This window comes from Coptis chinensis, unplaced genomic scaffold, assembly GCF_015680905.1.
Source record: "Coptis chinensis isolate HL-2020 unplaced genomic scaffold, ASM1568090v1 utg1766_pilon_pilon, whole genome shotgun sequence".
In the NCBI taxonomy this organism is placed as follows: domain Eukaryota; kingdom Viridiplantae; phylum Streptophyta; class Magnoliopsida; order Ranunculales; family Ranunculaceae; genus Coptis; species Coptis chinensis.
This window is the reverse complement of record NW_028238114.1, coordinates 11,345-29,315: the sequence shown is the minus strand read 5'-3', so window position 1 is coordinate 29,315 and position 17,971 is coordinate 11,345. Positions and strand designations below refer to the sequence as shown.

The 17,971-nt window shown below is 38.0% G+C and overlaps 1 pseudogene across 1 annotated transcript; it reads right to left on the bottom strand.

Annotated features, from left to right (window-relative positions):
• Positions 1 to 5,045: 5,045 nt before the first annotated feature.
• Positions 5,046 to 7,763, bottom strand: LOC147473800 (transcription factor ICE1-like; annotated as a pseudogene). Its single transcript, XR_015210279.1, has 3 exons — positions 7,091 to 7,763; positions 6,231 to 6,462; positions 5,046 to 5,713 (listed from the first exon to the last, which is right to left on the bottom strand). The product of XR_015210279.1 is annotated as a transcription factor ICE1-like (transcript).
• Positions 7,764 to 17,971: the final 10,208 nt, after the last annotated feature.

Sequence of the window (17,971 nt, the reverse complement as noted above, 5' to 3'; positions counted from 1 at the left end):
ACATTACAACGATTTAAGCAATAAATCTATAGTAGGTGAAGTGTTGGTTCTCCATACTATGTAGGAAATCTGGTCCGTGAGGCCACCATTGTTGCCCATTAAGCTAATGTTGCTCCTCTTTTGGCACATTTATCCGCTCGAAATTCACTTCTCTCCATGTACTAGTGAGAATGATGTTTGCTTTGGTCTTGAGTCTATTCCATTCTGCTTTGCATCTCCAATGTACCTTGCTTTTCGGAAGGCTTGAATTGCGCCTTTAACCGATTCTATCACAATTCGATCCCACCTCAACTCGATAGCCTTCTTAACACCTTCAACAATTGCAACTGTTTTGACCACATAGTTGGTTGTAATCCCGAAACCTCTTATGAGTGTTCCTATCACCGCCCGTGTGAATTTCGAGAGTCACTCCCGGCCGGCATCCCCTAGATTTCCCCTAGCACAACCATCCGTTCACCTTTAAAAAACCTTGCGAGGAAGAGACCAATAACATTCCATAATCCTAGGTGCTCTTACGAGTATATTTTGTAGGCCCGTGAGTGTGCAAAGTGGCAAGTTCTTGAGATGTGTTGTCCATAGTTCCACAAACATTGCATGTAGGCTTCTAGAATTGCTTTTCCGACCAGCTCTTACATAGTCGCCCTTGACCTCGCACTTCATCGTTATAGTCTCTTGTTTCTTGATTTCCAAATGTGTACTAGGCACGTGATGGTCAGCTGCAGACCATATATCTCTTGTTAGCGGGCTTCTCTTCTTGCAAGCATTGAGAACATCATTCCTTGAGTGAATAGTTCCCCTAATATAGAAGCTCGTTTGAGATACTCCCAATATTTACGTGCAAAACTACAATCAAAGAGTATATGTTCTTGAAGTCTCTTCATATTGCTTGCACATGCAACAAATGGATGCCAAGCTGAATTTCCTTGCCTTTAGCTTATCATCGGTGTGCATCACTCCTCAAGAACTTTCCATCCAATTCCTTGAACACTAGGGTGAAGCACGGACTTCCATAAGAATGAATACCAGGTTCACTTTTGTTTCTTTCTTCCGGTAGCTTCATATGCGGAGACTGAAACATAACTTCAAGAACATGGATTGTTACAAAGAAGACTTTTAGATTTGTTGACAATTCACCATTTATTGTGATTCTAAAGAACAAAATGTGATCACAGCTGCTATGTTATTGTGTTGATTAAGTGAAACACGGAAACTTTTTGTTCATTGGAATAAATTGGTTTTGTTCTCTTTTTTTCATCAGAACTAGAATTAGAACAGTACCCTCCAGGCCTCCACCTAGTTGACAAAATAATGGCATCCCAGAGTTGTATGTGGAGGTTGTAGAACACAAATGTTCGAATGAGAATGATGGTGCTAGACCAAATCAGGCATTAAGCACGGATGTCGATTTTGGTGCCGTTAAAATGGATGATTTGGGTAATGGAGAGGCAAATATTAGTTCTGATGCCAAAACCATTCTAAGTGATGCTGCACCTAAGCCAATCCATCATTTTCATTACGTCAAGTATCCAATATATGACGACCAAAAGCTGAAGGAACTCTAGTATCACGCCAGTCTGAAGGAGCTGTTTCCACAGACTGCCCACCAAAATTTTGTATATTTCCATTTTTAATGGAATTAACCTTACTTCACAAAAAAATAAAATAAAGTTTTGTTTGAAAATGTTATGACAAATTGAACGCACTGACATGATTACTTGATTAGTGAGCTGGAGAGCGACTAAGGAAGATTCTGAAGTGGAAGAGGAAGGATGCAACACCTCAACCACAGGCTCAAAGAGAGGTGCTGATTTATGTTCGTCGGAGCAGGAGCTTAATCATCAAAGTAAGCTTGTGTTAACTGAACACCACTAGGAACTTATCTTCTTGTTGTATTAATCTTTTCTTGTCGATGTGGATCAGATTTGCAGCTTGCATCGTCAGATACTACACGAATGCAACACACTGGTTGAGGAAAACAAGCTCCTGAGGGGATTAGGGGAGAGAGTTGCTGCTAATAAGAAAAAAGTAGCACATGCTCAGTGTTTACGGGATCAGCATGTTTTATATTGTAGGAGAGTTTCTCTGATTGAATATGGAATTGACGCAAGTAATTTTTTGTTTTGATGCTAGTTGCTACATTTCTCATTTGATTTTTTCTACCGAGTTAACTATGTTATTTCTTTGTAGTGTGTGGGTATTGTTGATACGGATGAATTAAGGATGGAGATGCAGAGTGTCTCGTGGAGGAATTGAAGACCATACACAAGAAGAGTACTTTATAAAAGAAGAATTGATACGTTTCAACAATACTGGAGACAACTTTCTTATTAGCAATTCGGGATACGGCAAAAATTCGGTATGGAAATAATTCAAAAATTATTCGGTGATTAAAAAAACAGTACAGTCAAATATTCGGTCAAAAATTTGCAATACGACAATTATGCAGTGTTTAATTAATACGCGTTTTAAACGTTTGGTTGTAAAAATTCGGAAATAAAAAATTCGTAATATTAATAATAGTTGTCATTCTTTACAACATAACAAACATATCTAAACAATTTAACTACAAAAACATTGAAACCAATTGAATGGTCCACATAGGTACTTTCATTTATTTGTTTTTAGATTAAAATTACCGTTCAAATTTCAAAATACACACACAGCATAACATGACAATTTAAATATGGGAGGGGTTCTAGAGACATATTTTATCTTGACACGTAAACAAACACAAAATCGTTAGGGCATTTATAAGTTTTGGATTAGGCTAATATTTTGTAGATATGTTCTCCTACCTATTCTAAATATTGTCACAAATAATCAAAAAAATCAAAAATTTCTAAACTTGCCAAATATAGTATAAAAAATGGTGAAAATGAACGGTCTACAATTAGCCAAATTTTGTAAATTGTTAACTACATTTGACAAGTTTGAATTTTTTTGATTATTTGTGACAATGTTTAGAATAGTTAGGAGATCATATCTACAAAATATTAGCCTTAATCCAAACTTATAAATGCTCTAACGATTTTGAGTTTGTTTACGGTTGTCTAGATAAAAAATATCCTCCTTAGAACCCATCCCTTTAAATATTGCCCAAAAAGTATAAAAGCAAAGTTTTTGGATTAATTTATCACTAAAAATATAAGAGTGAGAGACTTAAACTAAGAATGGGAACATAAAGTACATAAAAAATAACAAAAACGCAACCGATTTTTTTTTTTTTTTTTTATAAATTTTGAAAAATTAAAATCCGTATTATTTATTTTAAAGCAAAAAATCGTGAATTATTGCGAATCTTTCAAACATTCGAAAGTATCATACGTTTTGTCCTTCAAAAATTCGATTTGCGAATAATTCGGCGAATTGCTAACAAGGGACAACTTTCATGCTCAATTATCCAGTCCCATTTACTTTCCGACTTAATGCTTTACACTTCCAGGTTGAGACAAAATAAATATTGAACAAGAAAACCATGTACCATTATAATTATGTTGGTTGCTCTAACTTACCTCATTCAATAGAACTTCCGTTTGATTGGTTTTTCCGTTTCTTTTCAGAATGCAGAGTACTACCTTAATCGTTCTCTCATGAATAAGGCTAGAAACTTGCAGAAGAAGAATATATCATACCTGGAGAAACTTTCTAGTGTAGAGGTTTGTTAGATATATATAGGATTGTTGTCTCCCTCGTTGTTTAACCATTGTTATTATGAAGTTATTATGAAGTTGTTTAACCGAAAACTCATTGTGGTAGTCTTTATTTATCTTGTCTCTGTCTTTCACGTTTAGGTCGAAAACTTCCCATCCCAATGGAATAGTAGACTAGTAGTAATACACTTAGGTCCGAATATGAGAGACAAATTTTACCATCACTCGACATGAGGCTACTGAGTAGGGATGGACGGATGAGGAACCAAGACAAGAAGCTATTGGTTTCAGAGGCAGTGATACTCACTGAAGCAGAGGCGACACTGGATGTGTCAATGCAGAACCGTTAGTTGAAGATCCTACAACCCCTCCAGAATTCAACAATTTTCCCCATCTGGGTGTCAGAAGGAAATAAGCATGAAGTGGAGAAGGCGGGGTCATCATGGACAAGAATGAAATTCCTCCTAATGAATCACATATAGCTGCTGCTGAAAACCTATTTTTTTCAGTTGGAAAAGGAGGAAATAACCAAATCCAAGTAAACTTTGGAAAGGAAGTTCACCAATGAAGTGGCTACAAGAACAGCTGCAAAACATGAAACGAAGCTCAGGTACGCACAACTAGCTTTGTTTGTTTTAGTTTCTGAGTTTACTAAGATTTACAAACTCAACTGCTTTCACTCAGAATCAACGGGTGTAAAAGTTTGCCCAAATATTTTATAGGAGCGCAAAGAGAGGGTAAATATAGAGGCGGAAGCACTTTTACCCGCTTTAGAAATGCAAGGAGCTTGCTGAAGAAGAAGCCCAGAGCATTGAAAATGAAGTCTCGTCAAAAGATATAGAGGTCAAACAGAAAGCCAACAAATATAGAGGTAGAGTTAGAGGTTCAGCTGAATTCCTTACAAACATGTCGAACCCAAAAATGTTGACTCAAAGGGGGTATGGGCTCCTGCCACGCTACTGGTAACAATTCTTGTGGTACTTATATACTTGTATATATGTTACTATTACTATCTCAACGGAAATGAAGTAATACATGCTTAGCTTAGAAGAGGTGGTGAATCTGTTCAATTACAACAGTACAAGAAACATGCTTTGTTTAACCAATACTCATTATGCATTTCATAGAATTCGGACCACACCGCCATGTCAAATAAAAGTGTTGCCTAGATTCAGACGAACTTTAATTAGAACCCCACAAAGATTGTACAAAATAAAGTAGACAAACCTTAAAATAGAAAGCGAGAAGCCAAATTTCAAAAACATTAAATGTACAAATCTTAAAATGATATCACAATGTACAAATATAAAAGAAACCCAGAATTGGTCTTGCAAAACAACCAAGATAGTGGTTTCTGCTCAGCAACAACTTAAACTTCCATGTTCTGGCGCGTAAGTGGTGGAATGCCTAAAGTGGATATTAGTACCAGACTGACTACCAGTGAAAGCATTCATTGTTTTGGATAAGCACAAATTCCAATTTTTAATGGGGAATAACCCAGGCAGGAATAGCTACTAAATGTTATTGGGTCATATGAAGCTTTAAAGATCTTTTAACGTGTGGATAAGGTATAAACTGTAGTGCTGAATCACCATGAATAAGGGAAGAGTAGAACAAGATGAAGCTAGGAGAGTAAAGGGTGAGCAGGGTCGTCAATGTGTACTATGCACTAATGCACCATGAGTGCTGCCAATGAATTTGCGAATAGATCGTAATGGCTATGATAACTTAGGTTCCCTCTAAAATAAGGACAAAAATAACGGGAGTTAACGACCAAATTTCAGGATGGCTTTTGGGACAATTGGCCAGGTCTTAAGAGACAAGAATGAACTAAGCGGTCTCATATTTAGCATGCTTAGCAGAATCAAGAAAAGATGAATGTAGGAATCTTACTTCAGCATGAAAAACAACCAGAGCAAATCCATCGAAACACCTGAGGACAGACTGCTGGATGTCTAGCCCAAGATGTAGAGAGCTTTCATGGTGGACATCAGGAGATCTGGCCTCCGGGAGCAAAACATGTGGATGTTGACAGCCCTCCCTTCTCTCATCCCAACTTCCACCTGAAAAGTGCAAAGAAAGAAAATATTTACGACTAAGATTTCTCTCGTATAATCGATTAATAATGAGTGATCAGTGAGGTTTCAGCAAGTGATGCAAACAGAAAATTTTATTGGCAAGAAAAACGGATGAAAATCAACCGAAACAAAGAAAGAGGGGAACCTAACAAATTGCACTTATTGCTGTAATATTGATGATTTTAGAGCAATGAAATTCTCATATATGAGTAAGAAAATAAATAACTGCATAACACAGAAAGTTTACTTCACATGGTGTATTATGAGGAATAATATTAACGGATCCTAGTTATGAGTTACAGGCTCAACTAAATTATCTTAATCATCTAAAGACAGAAGTAAAATGTAATAAGATGGATCAATGAAGCTAACTAAAGCAGGCATTCACCCATTTGTCATTTCCACTTGCATAATTGCTTGGCAGACTTATTTAAATTAAGAACCAGGACTTCCACTAAAAGAAGGCAACTGAGCGATTCCACTACATGATCAGGATTATTACCCTTGCAGGATGATTATTCAGGCTCGGGAATGAGCTCGAGCAAAGTTCCTCCTTGACACAATGACACGGCAGGGTAAAGTAGGTGGAGTCGGTGTCAAGGGGTTGAAGCTTGTACTAGGAGGAAGTGAAGATCCAGGAGGTGTAGACTCTAGCTCATTGTGAAGGTCATTAATCCTTTGCAGAAGCTCTTTCAAGTACTCAATCACATCCCAAGTATAGAAGTTCCATCCATCTGTCTGAAATGCAAGATCATTAAAAATCAATGTCATAATGATATCGACGAAGTACAAACAAAAAGAAACACAAAATTGGTCTTGCAAAGCAACCAAGATAGTGGCTTCTGCTCAGCTACAATTTAAACTCCATGTTGTGTAAAACAGTGTCAATTGTATACAAAATCATGCTAGCCTTTATCAAACTCAAGACGAATTTTTACCAAGTCAAGCAAGAATTTTCAATTACTCCTTCAGTTCTTATCTACTCTTTAGTATCCCAGGTATATTTGACCATCCTGTATAGCCTTGATTATGTAGTCTTTGATAAATTGCTCAAGCTAAAAAACCCTAACAAAATATAGAAAGCGCCTAATAAATCCTATTTACTCATGTGGGGTTAACTCATAAACCATTTGGTACAAGATCAATTTATCAGTTTTAAAGAATGAAATGGAATACAGAAAACCTATGAACCACTACAATCTACTAGCATCCTCAACTCCAAAGGATCAACATAGCAAATAAATTAATGGGAAACAATAATTAAAATATAATTTGAAAGCCAAATACTTAAACGGCAACGCTAAGATTAACAAAAAAACATTAAATTCACGATGACAAGAGTACAAACATAGAGAAATTCACCTTGCTGATCTTGGGAGCAACAGACCACAGCATGTAAAGTCTATCATTAAGCTTCTTCCTACCGCGCCTTTCAGCCATCAGATTCGTAGCAAGAGGCCCCTTTTTCTTCCGCTTCTGATCATTCTTAGAATTCTCCTCCACCTTATTATTATCATTCCCCATTCCTTCATTAGAATCAAAAATAAAACCCGACCCATCTCCATCCATACTCAAATAATCCTCATCCTCATAACTCTTCTTCCTCTTTCCCCCTTCTTCTCCCATCTCTCTTCCAAGAAGACGCGTTGAACTCGCCTTAAACTCGCAGATTATATTTCTCCTCAGTAGATTTCCCCACTGCGAGACCGAAATCTTTATTTTACTACAAAAAGAACAAGCTAGAAGTGCAAAGTTGGGACGAAAAGTAGTTATTGAGAGAGAGAGAGGGGAGTTTTCAGTTTGGCAAAGAAGAGAAGAGAGTTTTGGAGAGAAGCAAGACAACCAGACAAAAGGGGATAAACAACCCCCCCCACCACAAAAAAAAACGTTTGCTCCGCTCACTACTCGATCAGATTAGTGAAGTACCGAAATTGGTAACTGTTTAGTTATGTCATCAAATCGACTGCACAAGTTCTGTTTCCCAAAAACAACAACTACTCCAGAAACTAACATCTGGAGTGTGTTTGTTAAATTTTAACTCATGGAAAGAAAAGAAAATAAAATGGGTGGTCTACTATGGAATGTAATGGAAAGGAAATAATTTAAAATGGTATGTGTTTAGTAAACTGGGGAAAGGAAAGAAAAAACTGGGAAAAAGAATAATCACGCTTGTTTTGTAAAAACTACGAAAAAATAATCAGATTGTTGGATGGGGTGTATTAGTAGTAAGTCCATATCTATCTATTTCCTTTTCTTTACTTTCCACAAAATTTTAAGGGGTTAGCTAAAAACACAAAACCTTTTCCATTTGTTTCCATATGGAAAAGCCCATTTCCTTTCCATGAATAAACAAACGCCTTAAAAGCTATGGAAAAGGTGGACCACTCTTATTTTCCTTTCCTTTTCATAGTGTTTCCATCATAACAAACACACCCCTGATGTTGTTCCTCCCACGAACTTTCTGTGCTCGAACTAAGATTTGATTTGGGCTTTGTATTATGATTGCCATTCTAGCAGGTTTGTTAGCACTTCCATCCAAGTCGAAGAGATAACAAAGCTTACCACCCTTCTCTTTACATATCTTGCTTGCCTGAACAAGGGCAAGAATCTAAGCTAAAAGCATGGACAGCAGCCTTTGAATCAGACACCATCTGTAAAGACCTCCACCCCACTCAAGTGCAGCCTCTATGCTCTATAGTATTGCCAAACATTCCGCTATATAATGTATTTAATTCCAGAAACCTCCGCAGCACAAGCTTAAAATGTCCATGGTGATCTCTGGAGACTTCATCTAATCTAGCAGGACCTGGTTTACGCTTGAAGAATGAAGAGCAATCCACATTCATTTCAATAGAACAAATGTGAGGTCTGTACCACTCAGTCCTTCATTTAAGGACCCTTGCCTGGTTTGCTGGTAAACCCAATCTCCTCAACATGTTTCAGTCAGCCACACCATTGTGCATAGTTCCCATTGAAAGCTTATATGTCAACCTTGCCTGACTGACTTACTGATCTCCATTTGACATCTGTTCTAACCAGGCATTTAGTTGTTTCTAGCTACCTTGTTTCCATTTTCAGAGTACCACAGTACCTTGACAGCTGCCTTCCGCAAGTATCAGTTTATGGACCCGCACTCACCCCTTCACCTTCCTGCAAGCCTTAGTAACATCCTGTGTGCCGCGTCTAAGTTCGAACTGGTTTAGAAGCCATTGGTGCTTGCCACATTGCACTCCCAAAGAGCATGCTCAATTGTTTGCTCTGCTGCACACATACAGCAGCATTCTGAAGCAAATATAATCCCTTTTCTGTGTAGTCGTATAAATTTTCAAACCATATCTCTTACAGTCTTGCATTGAGGGCCGTGACAACTTTTGACCGTGAAACTCAGTTGCATTAACATCACTAGATTCAAAAACTCTCCCATGTGTTTCCTGAAAATGGCCAAGGATGCATCGTAATAGTAACTAAACTCAACTTAGATAGGGAATAGATTATACAATGAGAAAAACCTAAGTTCCATAACATTTAACAAGAATGTAAAGGAAGTCTACTGCAAGACATCCATGTATTGCAAGACATCCTTTTCCCGGTTCCCCCTCCCTGACAAACATTCACCTTCCCGGCAAACATCCACCTTCCCATAATATGATATTAAATCCAGTCACTATGATAACTTAATCATAGGCACTAAAAACAACGACTTGAGAAGTTTACAATAAAACAAAATACCAGTAGGGACGTACCCATGTCCCCATGCATCTAAGATTATGTGTTGTACCACATGTTGTATGCAGATAAAAGAAAACAATAGAAGACAAGGACAGAATAACAGGTAATAACTAAGGCGCGGATTAAATCGCCCTAAGGAAAGATTTCGCCTTCCAATGGTGCGAGAAGGCAACAATGACGCCTTCCTCACAGATTCAATGGTTAACAAAGAAATCGACTTTGCACTTTAACGCACTACCCTCTGTAACGAAGAATATAACTCTCTCCGAGGTACGAGAAGAAGAGAATAAAAAAGCAATGAAAGACTTATCCGTTTCTCCACGATTCGTGTAGGGTGAGATGAAGGGATAGTATGCACGAAGTTCTCGTTTCGCTTTACCGGGTGTATAGAGATAGCAAAGACGACTTACGCCTCTCTCAATATCGGCGGCAGCAGGCGACTTCTTTGTATACACGAAGTTCTCTCCCTGCGTCTCTCTCTCTCTGCGTTACGGATCGATCTCTCTCTATGAACACGCAGTTGTTTATATAGAGTTATGATCGTATCATAGATGGAGAAGGACACCTCTCTAATTCGGTTTCACAAAACCAAATCGAAGTAGAACTCTAGCCCAAACCCAAACCCGAAGCGACGACTCGCCCGGTCGTGGCGGGCGTCAAGGCAAAGTGGCTTTGGGTGAGTCCTCCCTCCTAACACAAAAGCCTTTGTACCCTAAGGGCACACCTTATGTTAGAGGTTCACCTCAAATACCTCACTTGCTAGTGGTGGTTCATCAATGTGGGACTAAACAACACACAAGTATTTGAAATACACATGAAGATTCCAACAATCCCCCACTATTTCAAAATACTTATAGTCCCCCACTATAAGAATAGGATATTACAAAAGAAATGGGTTAACGAAATGCCAGAGAGAATCGAAAAAACAATGCATAAGATACTGGTGCTTTTCGGGCTTGAACCCATCATAGGGGTAACATGTCTTATAATACGCGAAAGTGGTGGATTAAAAAATCTTTGAACCAACATTCCCTTGTAGTAAAATAGAGGACATGCACCCACATTGCTCTTTCATTATATGCATCATTATCAAGCGTTTATTTTTTTTTTTGGCCCTACTTGTTACGTGTTATGTGAATGCTCTGTAGTATTTGCCCGAATACTCATAAAGAACCCACCCAGTTCATTTCACGTAGGTGGATATCCATCAAGTGTACATAACGCTTAAAATACACTATCTCATAAAAATAATGGACTATGGATTCCATTAAGAGTAAAATAACTCATCCTTTTTCTCATTGCTATTCAAGTTATACAAAGTATACAATAATGCTATCTAGTCATAAAGGGACGCCTCAAATAAAGACAATAGCATACCGGGCGCGACGAGGTGACTTGTTTTTCCCTTTGAACCTACTTCATGGGATCTCCAATCACATAGGTGGGGTTGCCGTCGTCGCCTCTCTATCTAAGGCAAAAGTCACATCCCCTCGACGATCAACCACTTGTCTCCCCGTTAAGTGGCTTTGTCGAGGATCGGCCAAATTTAACTCGACTTCACATAATCTAGAGCCACAACTCCGTCATTCCAAGAAGCCTACTTTATAGACCGTAGTCTTAGACCTAATATGCCCTTTCTTTTCCCATTATACAATTTGCTCTTTTGCCTTTGCTATTGCAGCGGCGACAAATACAATGCATAGGTACAAATTGAGGCGGTTTTGTACCAATAGGAAGATCTCGCCAAGAGGTTTCTAAGCCACTCAAAATTCAAAGACTTGCTTTTATCTAAAGCAATAAGCTCTGACTCCATGGTTGAACGAGCTATCAAGGTCTGCTTAGAAGATTTCCAAGCGACCGCACCTCCACCTAGGATGAAAATATAACCACTAGTGGACTTGATATCATGAGAATCGATATCCAAATTTTGCATCACAATAACCCTCTATCACGGTGGAGTTTGTCTAAACCTTTATGCCGTAATTCATTGTTCCTCTCAAGTACTTGGCTAATCTCTAACGCGACTCAATGTTCCCGACTAGGACAATGAGTGTATCCGCTTAGCCTCGCTAACTGCATAAGCAATGTCGGTCTAGTGCAATTCATCAAGTACATGAGACTACCAATAATTTGGGCATATCTAGATCGAAGTACACCATGTTGAGCATTTTTCCTCAAGTTCACTATTTGCCTCATAAGGTGTCGACACAGCTTATTATCATAAAAGTTAAACTTCTTCAAAAACTTCTCAACATAATGCTCTTGTGAAAGCGAGATAGCCATCATCGTTTTCGATGATTTTGATTCCAAGAATCACATCGCCTTCTCCCAAATCCTTCATTTCAAATTGGGAGGATAAAACATCTTGGTGTTTCTCACAACATCAAGGCTAGGACTCTTGATTAACATGTCATCCACATATAGACAGATAATCACATATGAATTCACATCAAAAGATTTGAAGTAAATACATTTATCAAAGATCATTTATGTGATATCCATTAGACATCATGACACTGGCAAACTTTTCATGCCATTGTTTTGGCTTGTTTCAACCCATATAAAGACTTAACTAACTTACATACTTTATGCTCATTCCCCGGTACTATCAGACTTCAGTCACATCATATATATTTCTTCATCAAGATCACCATTCAAAAATGCAGTTTTTACATCCATTTGATGAATAAATAAATTATGAATAGCAGCTAGAGCCATTAGAACTCTTATAGAAGAAATCCTAGTTACAGGAGCATAAGTATCAAAATAGTCAATGCCTTTCTTCTGGGAGAACCCCTTGACTACAAGTCTAGCCTTGTATTTCTCAATGGAACCATCTAGTTTCAATTTCTTTTTGAAGATCCACTTGTAACGTATAGGTTTCGCCCCAGGAGGTAGATCAACTATCTCCCATGTGTGATTAGCTATAATCGAATCTAGTTCTGAGTGTATAGCATCCTTCCAGAAAGGAGCATCTCGAGAACTGATTGCCTCATTATACGTCACAGGATCATCATCAAGAAGAAATGTGTAAAAGTCATCACCAAAATTGGTGGATTTCCTGTCTCTTTTACTCTTCCGAATTTCTTGTTCAGAAATTTCAGATCTATTGATTGTTGTTCACTAGGAGCTACCAACCTCTCAATGCCAATTTTCAAAGGAAACAAATTCTCAAAGAAATCAGCATTTTTACTCTCTATAATAGTGTTAGCATCGACAAGGTTATTATCAGATTTTACTACTAAAAATCTATATGCAAAGACTATTATGAGCATAACCAATGAACATACAATCAACAGTTCTAGGTCCCAATTTTCTCTTTTAGGTTCGCTTCACAAGAACCTTAGCAAGACACCCCCACATTTTTAAATATGTCAGGTTAGGTACATGACCTTTCCATAACTCATATGGTGTCTTATTCCCTGTTTTCTTGTTGGGTATTCTATTCTGTATATGGCAAGCAGATATGATTGCTTCCCCCCACAAGTTCAGGGGAAGCTCGAACTTTACAAGCATAGCATTCATCATCTCTTTAAGTGTTCTTTTTTTTCTTTCGGCTACTCCATTAGACTCGTGGAGAGTATGGTGGAGTAGTCTCATGAATAATGCCACTCTTGTTACAAAAGTCCCGGAAGGGGTTAGACTCATATTCTCCACCCCTATCGGACCAAGTCTCTTAATCTTACAGCTTAAGCCGGGTTTTCAACTTCAAATTTTGTACTTAAGAAACATCTCACCTGCCTCATGCTTGTGGTTCAAGTAAATATACCATGGTGTACCTAGAGAAGTCATCTATGAATGTAATATAATAAAACTTCCCCTCTAGACATGGTACTTCTGAATTCACCCAAACTGTATGAATAAGAGTTAGTAATCCAGTTTTATCTCTAGACACGCTTCTACGTGGTTTCTTCATGGCTTTAGTCTCAAAGACATATCTCACATTTATCATTAGAAAAATCAGAAATATTAGACAATAAACCACATGCTTTCATCCTTTTCATATCTAACATTTACATGTCCTAGTCTACCATGCCATATATTAAAAGAGTCAAGCAAATAAGCGTATGCATTCATTCTTATTAATAATAATGTTGTCAAGTACATTCAACATGAAAAGACCATCAAGTTATTACAATAACCTTTACCAACAAAACCCTCATTCTTTGTCGAAACAAACTTGTCACTCTCAAAAGTCACCTTTGACGCCTTTTTCCCAAGGAGGGACAAAATCAGATTCGACAAATCTCTCGAACATGAAGAACATTACTAAGTGAAAGGGTTTTCCTGAAGTTAACTCAGGAAGAACCTTGCCTGCTCCCTCAACAGAACAGACCTAGAGTCACCCATATAGACCTTTTTATCTTTCACTAGTATGTAATCTGAGAAGGCTTCAACATCACCACGACGCGTGGTGGCACCGTAATCTAGTACCCAGCCTCTTCCCAAAGTGGCTATGAACACTTGTGACACGACAAAAAGAAAGAACAATATCATCTCCCTCAACTAGATTAGCATTGGGAGGATCATCGCTGTCTTTCTTGTGTCTCAGACCGAAAAGCCCTATGTCCAGTTTACCACAAACATAACAATTTCCATTGCCAATTACTACACTCCTTTTAAAAGAAGTGCCTTTGACCTTGAAATTCTTATTTTGTTGGACTTCTTCTTAGAGGTTTTGTTAGATTTGTTTGGGATTACCTTCAACGATATTGGCTTTAGAATGAAATTCCTTAGACAACACCTCATCCCGAAGTCTTGTTCTTTTCCTCTATGTGAATGTGAATGATCACATCCTCAAGAGTCATTCATTCGCTTACGCTTTATGCTTCATACTATTTTTATAGTGTTTCCAAGACTCGGGAGTTTCTCAATCAAACATCCAAAGAACAAAGGATTCGGGTAAATTAATACCCTCGCCAAATCATTAATCAGCACATGAAAATCATGGATTTGAGACGTTACATCTCTATCCTCTCTCATATGGAACTTTAGAAAATTCCCAATAGCATATTTCTCGAAAGTACCAAAGATCCTTCTATTATGTATTTCTTGTTCAAACTCTCCCATATATCATGTGCATTCTTATTTGAACAATAAATATCAAAAATCTCATTGGACAAGGTACTCAAAATAGCATGACGACATACCTTATTCCCATTGAGCCAGCGCGGCTTGATTTCTTTTCGAATCATTAGAACCCTCCACCTGCGTCAGATCGCTGAGATACTTTGCATAGTTGAGTACATCTAGGGCTATGAACACCCTTTCTCTCCATCTCTTGAAGTGTGAACCGTTGAAGGATTCAATCTTTGACACATTAGGTAAATTGCGAGCATTCATTCAGAGGTACGCAATCTCTCATAGACGGTTACTTCCATGACTCGAAATTAGTTTCTTTGATCGGGCGTGGTGTCAACAGGTGTAGACATCTTGATCTTTCCTTAAGATTGTTGTATGCAGATAAAAGAAAACAATAGAAGACAAGGACAGAATAACAGGTAATAACCAAGGCACGGATTAGGCTGTCCCAAGGAAAGATTTCGCCCTTCCAATGGTGCGTAAAGGCAACAAGCATGCCTTCCTCACATGATTCAATGGTTAACAAAGAGCCTGAATTTGCACTAAAACAGACTACCCTCTAGAACAGCAATATAACTCTCTCTGGCGGCTGACAGGAAGAAGAGAATAAAGAAAGCAATGAAAGACTTATCTGTTTTCTCCGATTAGGTGCAGAGGCTGAGATGAAGGGATAGTATGCACGAAGTTCTCGCTTCTCGCTTTACGGGTGTATAGAGATAGCAAAGACGACTTACGCCTCTCTCAATATCGAGGCAGCAGCAAGACGACTTCTTGTATACACGAAGTTCTCTCCCCTCTCTCTCTCTCTCTACGTTAGGATCGATCTTCTCTATAAACACAAAGTGTTTATATAGAGTTATGATCGTATCATAGATGGAGAAGGACACCTCTAATTCGGTTTCACAAAACCAAATCGGTAGAACTCTAGCCCAAACCCAAACCCGAAGCGACATTCGCCCACTAGATTCGGTTGCGGCTGCCGCGTATGGCTTTGGGGTGAGTCCTCCCTCCTAACACAAAAGCCTTTGTACCCTAAGGGCACGCCCTTTATGTTAGAGGTTCACCTCAAATACCTCACTTGCTAGTGGTGGTTCATCAATGTGGGACTAAACAACACACAAGTATTTGAAATACACATGAAGATTCCAACACCACATAACCCTCGCTCCTCGTGTTCGCATTCGGCATCATAGTCCGACCTATCATCTCCTTTGATCCGCTTTGCTATTAGCCTAAGCTTCCAAACGATACTAGTTGTTGTCCATACTCCATAGGCATTTGGTAGATCCAATGATCGCTTAACTCAACTCGCTCAAGAAGTTTGCTATGAGGAGACACGATAAAAGAAAAAGAAACGCCAACATGGAAAATGACTTTTGGACATGTCACTTTCATCAAAACGCATACCTTGTAGCAAGTAATTGCAAAAGCTTTTTTTTCTTTCCAGAGTTTTGGAATTTAATGGAGAATTGCTACTCCTCAAATACTTATCCACTACCAAGAAGTTTCGAGGCTCATTGGCATAACAAAAGTCAAATTTCAAGTGCAGTCAAGGCGCTTCCGCGAACCAACCATTTACACTTTCATACACCCTCAGATCATTTACGTGTCCTTGTCAGATCCATGTCCTAGGTTTTATCATATATGATATAACTTGTGACTATAGTTGATTTTTTTAGTTCATAGTATTATATAATGGTATCTCACATGCATAGCCTCCCATAAAGCAGATGGAATTTATTTTTAACAAACTATGCATACACATAGATTGCGTAAATATTACTTTTGAGTTTTGACCAAAACGGTACTCTCAATAAAACATCGAACACGCCAATGCTCTTAAACAATAGCTCAAGAATAACAAAGAATGCATAATAATATACAGCAAAACCATAGACATCGAACAAAAGAATGCATAATAATATATAAGAAAACCATAGACATCGAACACGCCAATGTTCTTACGAATAGCTCAAGAAATACAAAGAATATGCATAATAATATACAAAGAAACCACAAATGAGCAAAAGAACTCACTTTGTAATGCGAGCTAATAGTATCCTCCAAACAAAGCTTTCTTTAACACCTATGCAGAAGATTACTATGCTACAATTTACATGGACACGCAATATATGAATAAAAATCTGGGTTGGATATTTACTCCGCGTCCGTGTTGGACACGACACATATTGTATGTGATATTGTGATATACCTCAATTTCTCATATTTATCCGTGTCGATATACAAGCACACGACTCGTGTCAATGTAACTTGGGAAAAGTAGGCATCGTAAACGAGATCCGAGTTAATTAGTTTAAGAAATTACAAGTACACCAGGGAACAAATTTAACATAAATAAGAATTAACTTAGTAATAATCCTTTAAATTGAAGGTAAGATATAATGGATAACACAAAATAAAATAACCTATCAAGTTATCGATTAGAATAATTTAGAACATTTAAAACTTACGAAGTTCAACTGATGTACCATGACAACTAAGGCTTGTTTGTCATAGCATGTCATACATAACCCGAAGTCCCAACCGAGAATATCATCCGCAGCTCACCATTAGGGCATCTCCAATGGAGAGTGGAAAAATCCACCTCCACATAGGTTCCACATAGGCCATTAGGATTATACACTCTAGAGAAATCTCAAATACATAAAGTGTATATTTACTATTTGTGGCTATTCCAATGGTAGGTGGAGGCAAATGTGTAAAATAGATAGCAACGGACTTAAACTGTCACAGCCCATTCAAAATAATGTAAAATAACAGATTTGGTCCGGTCGCAAAGCTTAAAACAAATAGTGGTCCACTTTCAAACATCATTCAAAGCAACGTCCGTATTTTTAAGTTTAATATATCATCGAAATTTACGGACTTAGACCGTCGCAGAAACAGAAAAAATAAAGCTTCAAACGTGTGTTGAAGTGGACGTCCGAAGTTTTTAAGTTAAACGTGACGTTATTTTAAGTGACGTCCGGGCTTTTTATTAACTAATAGCTGAGGGGGAATTCCCCACCCTCTCTATTAGCTAATACACTATTACCTACGGTATAGCACCCCCATTGGAGAGAGTTTTTTGATATTTGGGGTGTAAAATTTCCACTCTATACGGTTTACACCCCCCATTGGAGATGCCCTTACAATAAGAAATTACGTTGTGTAGTGGGCAAATATCGTGCCTTTAAATATGTTTATCTGATATTTCAAAACTCGAGATATTGACATGAGAGTCAATGTATCGATATATTTCGTGATTATTTCAAATATTTGCCGGTATTAAGCGGGAAAAGAAGGAGGAAGACAATGGACACGTGTCAGGAATTAATTGGGTCAAAGCTAATTAAGGACACTATATAAAAACCGGATGAAGTGAAAAAAGATTCATTCGATCATTCCCACAAAAATTATTAGAAACAGGAG